General features: G+C 33.8%; 1 long non-coding RNA gene across 1 annotated transcript; it reads left to right on the top strand.

Annotated features, from left to right (window-relative positions):
* Positions 1-3,832: 3,832 nt before the first annotated feature.
* LOC147842339 (uncharacterized) lies at positions 3,833-6,659 on the top strand. Its single transcript, XR_015498983.1, has 5 exons — positions 3,833-3,913; positions 4,621-4,737; positions 4,831-4,872; positions 5,193-5,323; positions 5,664-6,659. It is a non-coding gene; the product is annotated as an uncharacterized LOC147842339 (long non-coding RNA).
* The last annotated feature ends 694 nt before the right edge of the window (positions 6,660-7,353 follow it).

Raw genomic sequence — 7,353 nt, 5'->3', positions numbered from 1 at the left:
TGACACTTTTGGCACTTTTTTGGAGTATTTTCATAAGTTTTGTTTTTTCCTGTAAATGATTCAATAAATACCGTACCGTGACATTCATACCGAGGTATTACCGTACCGTGAAATTCTGATACCGTTACATCCCTAATATTCTATAATCTTTGATTTCCCCCATAAATAAAACTTGTATCAGAGTGACAGCAATGTTCTGTCAGCTTGTCATCCTCTGAGAAAACAGTTGATAGTCGCCTAGCAACCTACAACCTATGAATCACCGCTCTCGAACAGATCTTTTAATCCCAGTTGCGCAGGTCCTGTGTTGTAGATAATACAGAGACATGTGAATATGCGACAGTCTATCAATTCAGAGGGCAAAAAATTGCAGAAATTTGGATCCTATTTTAACATCAGAAAAGTTTTTTAAAAATATGACAGTGGACACACTATACCTACACATAGTCTTTCCAAAACAGCTTTCAAAAGTTGATTTTCCTTATAGGTGCCCTTTAAAGTTTTATAAAGTAAATTTGTAGCAATGTGTATTACTAAATAAAAATTAAGTTTTGATATATTTAAGTTGGAAATTTACTAAAATTCTTCTTGAAAAACGGTATTTACCTTAATTTTTGATAATTTTGACTCATACAATTACTTTTGCCGATTGCAAAAAAATTATATTCATGCAATAAGTAAACTTTAAAAAAAGGAGCATGACTACATTTAGATAATGTATCTTGGACACATACAACCTGCAAATATGAGAGGCCACAGTGTATTTCAGAAGAGCTGTGACTGTCTGTGTGGGTGTGCAGAAACCTAAAAACTTGATAACACTTAGCAGGGAAATTTGGAAACGCAGATTTGATAAGGAAGTTGTATAAAATGTCGGGTTGGATTGGGTAAATTTGCTGATGAAATCTGGGTAGGGAAACAGCAAAGGTTGGGTACTCGTGTTTGGATTGCATGGGTAAAATTGGCAGATCAGTTTGAGCTATAAATTAACATGATGCGGACAATTCCTAACTTTCTCTTTTCAAGTGTAATGTTGGAGATTAGTTCTCAGTCTGTTCTGATCTCCTCTAAGCTCATGGTGTGAACAATGCACCTTGTTTTTGAACATTGTCACCCTTGCCTTCACCACTTACTACTTGCAGTCCACCTTCACTATATTTAGCTGCACGTCCCCTGGACACAACACCCCGCTGACATTTTGATCTCATCTGTCTTTGTCGGCCTGTCTGGATCCTGTGTCTGCATACATCCTTGGGTGTGAGATAAAATTTCTGATAAGCTGTGAACAATGTTACACGTTAATGACGGCTGCCGCAGAAAGATGGATGACTGTTCAGTGCTTCACCTCTCTCGCCCTTGCGATAAAACATTTCAGTTATCTTGTTACCTCATTATTCATTAAAAGGAGTCATAAAGAAGAATCAAGTTTGCCCTAATTACTGTGGAGAAAAGGTCAGAATGTTTTGCATGGCAATATTACTGGCTTTGACCTTCAGTTTATCATCTGTGGTTGGGAATATTGTGAAATATCATACAGTAATTATTCTTAGCATTCTTTCTTTCAAATTTTCAAATAAATCCTTTTTCATAAAAAAATGTTATTTTGTCACATCATAAAAGTCTTTATTGTAACATTTGAACAATGTAATGCATTCTTTCTCAATCATTTCATTAAAATAAAAGCCTAACCCCATTTGAATGTATTATGCCCCTGTTGAACAAAACTATATATTAGTTCCTTTTAACTTATTAAACAAACTTCATTTTGGCTAAATTGTGTTCAAAATGAGATCACACTAGTTTGTTCTTCATTTTTAAAGTCTATCAGCTTTTAGTGCTCGGTTTTCTCCTGAGAGAAAATAGCCTGGGCAATAACTCACCAGCACTGATGTGTAGACAGGCAGACAGATGGATTAAAGAGGATCAAAAGATGAACTGAGAGAACATGAGAGGAAAGAAAACCTGAACAATGTGTGAAAACGCAATCCTATGGGGCACACTGTGACCCAGCCTCTATAGTTATTAGTCATTTTGGTTATTGGTTCACGGTACGTTTAATCCAAGTAGAGTTTGTCATTTTTTTAAGCCAAATTTAATTTATCTTATAAATAATTTATTTTGTATATTTTCTATAGTAACACAGTCTTGGTCAACACAAAAATGATCAGTTATTAACTTTTTAACCAGGATAAAATATAGTGGTATTTCAACTCCCTTGTCTAAAATGCAATAAAGTCATTACCTTCAAAGATATTTGAGTAACATTTTACAATATCCGTACATAAATAATGATGTAATATTATGTAATTTAAATATTACTTCATTATGATCTAACAATGAGTTAAGGTATTCTAGTCATGAACTAGCTTTAACTACACCATGAGTTACATGAGTTCATCTGTGAATAATGGCTACCTTAATTACTCGTTAGTACATGTGTGTTAATTAGTGTATTCATTAACACTTTTGTTTCAGAAAATGGTGGCACGATGGCTGAGTGGTTAGCACTGTCTGGGCTGGGCCAGTTGGCATTTCTGTGTAAAGTTTATTTGTTGTCCCCATGTTCTCATGGGTTTACTCCGGGTGCTCTGGTTTCCCCCACAGTTATCCAAAGACATGCTATAGGTGAATTAAATAAACTAAACTGGCTGTAGTGTTTGAGTGCATGTGTGTGAATGTGTTTGGGTGTCCCAGTACTAGGTTGTAGCTGGAAGGGCATCCGTTGTCATATGCAGGTAGTTGGCAGTTCATTCCGCTGTGGTGACCTCTGATAAATAGGGGACTAAGCCGAAGGAGAATGAATGTTTTAGCTAAATGTATCTATAAACTCATGACTTGTCTCTTTATGTCATTACTAGGGCCAGACAGAATCTGTGCACATTTTTTTGCTATTTCTGCGCAGAATTTTGTTAAAAATCTGTGGATTTATGCGTAATAATTTTGGAAGAATCATAACTAAAACCCTAATATATGAAATAAAAAACAATACCTTTTATAACTTGTATTTAATGTTTACAGTGTAAATCCAATTAGATTCACTTTATTTGGTAAACAAATCCAATATTTTATATAATATAACTACTAATAGAAAGAAAATATTACTTTACAAAACTCTATTGTAAATAAATTATATGAACATTTTCATATTAGTCACTAATATTACTGAAATAAATTTAAAAACTGAATAAATCTTAGTTTACACACACTGTTAGACATTTCTGTAAATTACACAGTTATTTACTGTATTTCACCCAGTGTAATACTGCAAATTCCTTTTACGGTAAATAACTGTATTTACCGTTGCATTATGGGAATTTAGTGTGACGTCGAACAACATATACAGCGGTGTACTGTATTTGTAAAAATTCGTGTATTATACTGTATTTTCCACAACTGCTTCAACGCCACCTTGCGGCGATTCGACTACTCTGCACCACATTTTGCCTGAGGACCCTGGAGCAATTCTGGAGGACATTTTATTAGTGTGCCTGAAGAACATACTGGATTTAACAAACTTTACTCTGGTAAGCTGAGGCAGTGTTTCATTTTACAGAATGTTTTGTGGACGAGAAAAGAACAAAGTAAAGTATAAAGTTGGCTATTAATATTTTCTCTGGCTTGGCGTTATTTCGCCCATTTGAGAAATATATCATCTATTAAGATGTTACCTTTATTTAATTTATTACATTAACACTACTATTACTTTAAATAAGACTGTTTATGACTATTAGCCATTGTTCTCGTCATATCTTTTTATTTATTTACATAGGAACCGGTGTTGCAGCGGGTTTTGGTTTAGGAGGGAACCAGAGGTATGCAGAAAGTTTTGGAGGACACTTAGCACGAGACAACGGTCCGGCAGAGAGTGTTTTCCCCCAGAAGAATATGAATGAAAGACCAACAAATAATCCAGGTAAAAGCGCGTCTGTCTGTGCTGACAACACTCGACATTGATTTGAGCACCTCTATTAGCATTTGTTTGCTCGGCAACATTGGCTGAAGCGATCTTAAAATGGTAATGTTAACTGTTAGCTAAACTGAGCTAAGTTTATACTGAATTGGACTCAAACTCATTTTAACGTGCAACGTTTAGCTTATATTGATTTATACTATATATATTAGATGTTGTGAACTTATTTTTCACTGGTTTAGAGTAACTTATAACGTTAGCTTGAGAAAATAACATCGCGACGTAACCGAACGTTAACGTAAATCTATACAATATGCATAGAGGTAAAGTTGGTTTTATATTCGCACATTCGTTCATTTAGAAGACTCTATACTGTTTACCATGTTACTTTGAATATTCGATCAGAATTAGCATGCCCGTATGACTTGAAATCAACATTAACACTGTTTATTTGACCGTGAGCATGTTGTACTTTGATAGTCATTAGCTGCTAAAATGATTTCACTATTTAGAGTTTGCAAATAATACTTTTATGAAATTAAATTATTAAGGGGGAAGTCTGAATCTGCTAATATAAAACCAATTTTACCTCTATGCATTATGCTAATAACCACCTTTTTGCTATTTATTGTTTGCTAATTATTTTTTTATCACAACTCTTGACATTTGGTTTAACATAATTGTTACCATTATATTTTTTTTCTGTTTAGATATGGCACGAGCACAGCAGCAGGTTTTGTCTGAAGAAACAAACAGCATTTCGGAGGAACATCTTGATCAGCACAGCCTTATGCTTAAAAAATAAGCAAGACCAGTAAGCAACCAAGGTAAACAAATAAAAAAAAAAGTTGTGTGGAGGTTGTGGATTGTAGCATGGTATTCTTATCTGTATTTTTGGCTTTTTTATGGTCTCAATATAGAATACTAGGAGCCTGCCTGTGCAAACTGGACCTCATACAACAGTAAGTACTGTACATCTATTTGTTTCTCAATATAGTAACGTTACTTTTAATACAAAATGTGTCACATGTTTAGTTGCTAGCTAAATAAAAAAATCGTTTTCCCTTTTTTATTAAACCATTTAGTAGGGTTTTTTTCATCTTTGTTTATAATATTTTTGAGCAGATTGAGGTCTGTCATGGGTCAGACATTTCAAAATAAAATAATTAGTATTGGGATACATGCATTTGTCTATGTATTAAATGTCTTTTTCCCCATTTCATGTTGCCTAAATATTTTGTAATAAATAAAATAATACAATTTTTTGTATAAATAATTCCAGAGGATGAAACAAAATGCACAGCAACAACCAGAGTGAGCCAGAAGATAGCAGGAGAAGTAGTAAAGAGAATGACAACCATGAACAACAGTGTGTTATCCTTCTTTCACCAGCTAACTGAGAACTTGGATTAGGTGAGACACTCTCAATAGTTGTATCAGTATTCAGTCTGTTTTAGTTTATTAGGAATACATAAAACAAATAGTCTAATCTGTCCTGCAGTGAATCAACCCATCACAAATGCTACAATGTTTTTGTATAACCTTGTTAGGGAAAAAAATAAACAGGACATTCTGGTTAGTTATCTTTTAAACATGGTAGTGAGCAGGTTATGAGCAGGAGCCAGTTGCTCAGTACCAGCTGAAAACTACCCCAACCTAGCTGCCATGCTTCAAAATAATTAACCAGTATATGATTTATTTTTTTTAAACAAGCTTCTTCTATGCTTATGTTAGTCTGTTTGTCCTTATCCAGAGTTCTTCATAATCCTGGACTGGGCCAAATCCTGACCAGATGCTGTGGTGGTCATGGAGGAGTGAATCCTAAAAGACACACGTGATCAATGAGTTTCCGCATTGATCCAATGGGCCAGCCTGACCACCCGCTGGTGAACTTTCAAGCCTCCGGTGCCTAGACTGCGGCCTTGCACAAGTTTGGCTAGAGGAGAACTGGTCGTGCCCAACTGAGCCTGGTATCTGTCAAGGGATTTTATTCTACACTTTCGTCAGTTGGTGAAGTTTGTTCCATGACACTGTCGCCACTGGATCGCTTGGCTACGATTGGTGGATCGGTGGATTTGCTCTTCAGTGTTTGGACTTTCAGCAGTGACATTTACTGCTTCAATTCTGAAAACTGGACTGAAGCAGCTTCAATTTATAAGAACTTCTATGTTAAGCTGCTTTGACATCATTGATCTACATTGTAAAAGTGCAATAGAAATAAAGATGAATTGCATTTGAACATGTGAATTCAGACCTTGTTGAGCATTTGACACCAGAATTAGTAATATTTTAAAGTTGGGTTTTTTCTGAGTCGGCTAATAGTTACAAACATTTATTTTTCCAACAATATGCAATTCAGAAGTTTAAATTTTTATTGTACATGCATGTTCTAGTGCTTTGTGTGATTTATTTATTTTTAATGTGTTGATTTTATTGCTTAATGTAATTTTCACACATTTTTCTTAAATGCTTTAAGCGTTATTAATGTTTTAAAGAATGGAATATTTTGTAATTGTGTCTGGTTTAATGTCAGTAGTACTTAGTACAATTGGTTTTTTTTTTCTCAACAATATGCAGGTCAGACACTTAAATTAGTTTTGTACATGTATGTTAATGTGCTTTGTCATTTTCAATGTTTTTTTTCTTAAAATAAAATATTTTGAATGATTGAAATGTAATGTTTTTACACATTTTTAAGCTTGTTTTAAGCATCTCCAATGTTTTAAATAAAGAGTGTTTATTTTGTTAATATTTTGTAATTGTGTCTTTTTTAGGTCTATAGTATTAAAATAATATTAATAAAATTATATTATAAAATATTTAGGACAAAATTAAAAGGTTTACAGTAGCTAACTGTTAACTTAGGTTTTTACAGTAGTTAACCATTTTCAGACACTACAGTAACATGCTGTAAACGGATTTACAGTTGTATACTGTAAATCTAAAATACAGTAACTTACTGGCAACAGTGTTGCCAGTAAGTTACTGTAAAAACCCTTTGAAATGTCTAACAGTGCAAGTAAATAAACAGAATCAATGAGGGGCTAAAAATCGCCGGAAATCTGCAGAATTTTGCGCTCACAGATTTGTGTGGGCCTAGTCATTATTATACTTGGAGGGGTACATTATCATTAACTCATTCTTAACTGCTCATGAACTTCTGTGTTTAAACGTAACAATTATACACATTTGTTTAGTGCATATTTACATAAAAAAACAATAGAAAAGTGTTCTGTCTACATCAAAATGTTCAGTTTAAACATAGAAGTTCATGAAGATGTGCTTTACACTGAAAAAAAATAATACTAATTACCAGTTTCTGTGTTTTGTGATTTTTCAGTTTTTTTACGGATGTGAATTGCATTTTGGGATGTTGATCTCTGCTATGTTGACTTTTGATGTTGAAAATTTAATTCTACAGTTTAACAAAGTAACTTTTATTG

The sequence above is a fragment of the Danio rerio genome, chromosome 9, assembly GCF_052040795.2.
Source record: "Danio rerio strain M-AB ecotype USA chromosome 9, GRCz13ab, whole genome shotgun sequence".
Lineage (NCBI taxonomy): Eukaryota > Metazoa > Chordata > Actinopteri > Cypriniformes > Danionidae > Danio > Danio rerio.
This window is presented reverse-complemented; position numbering and strand designations above follow the sequence as displayed.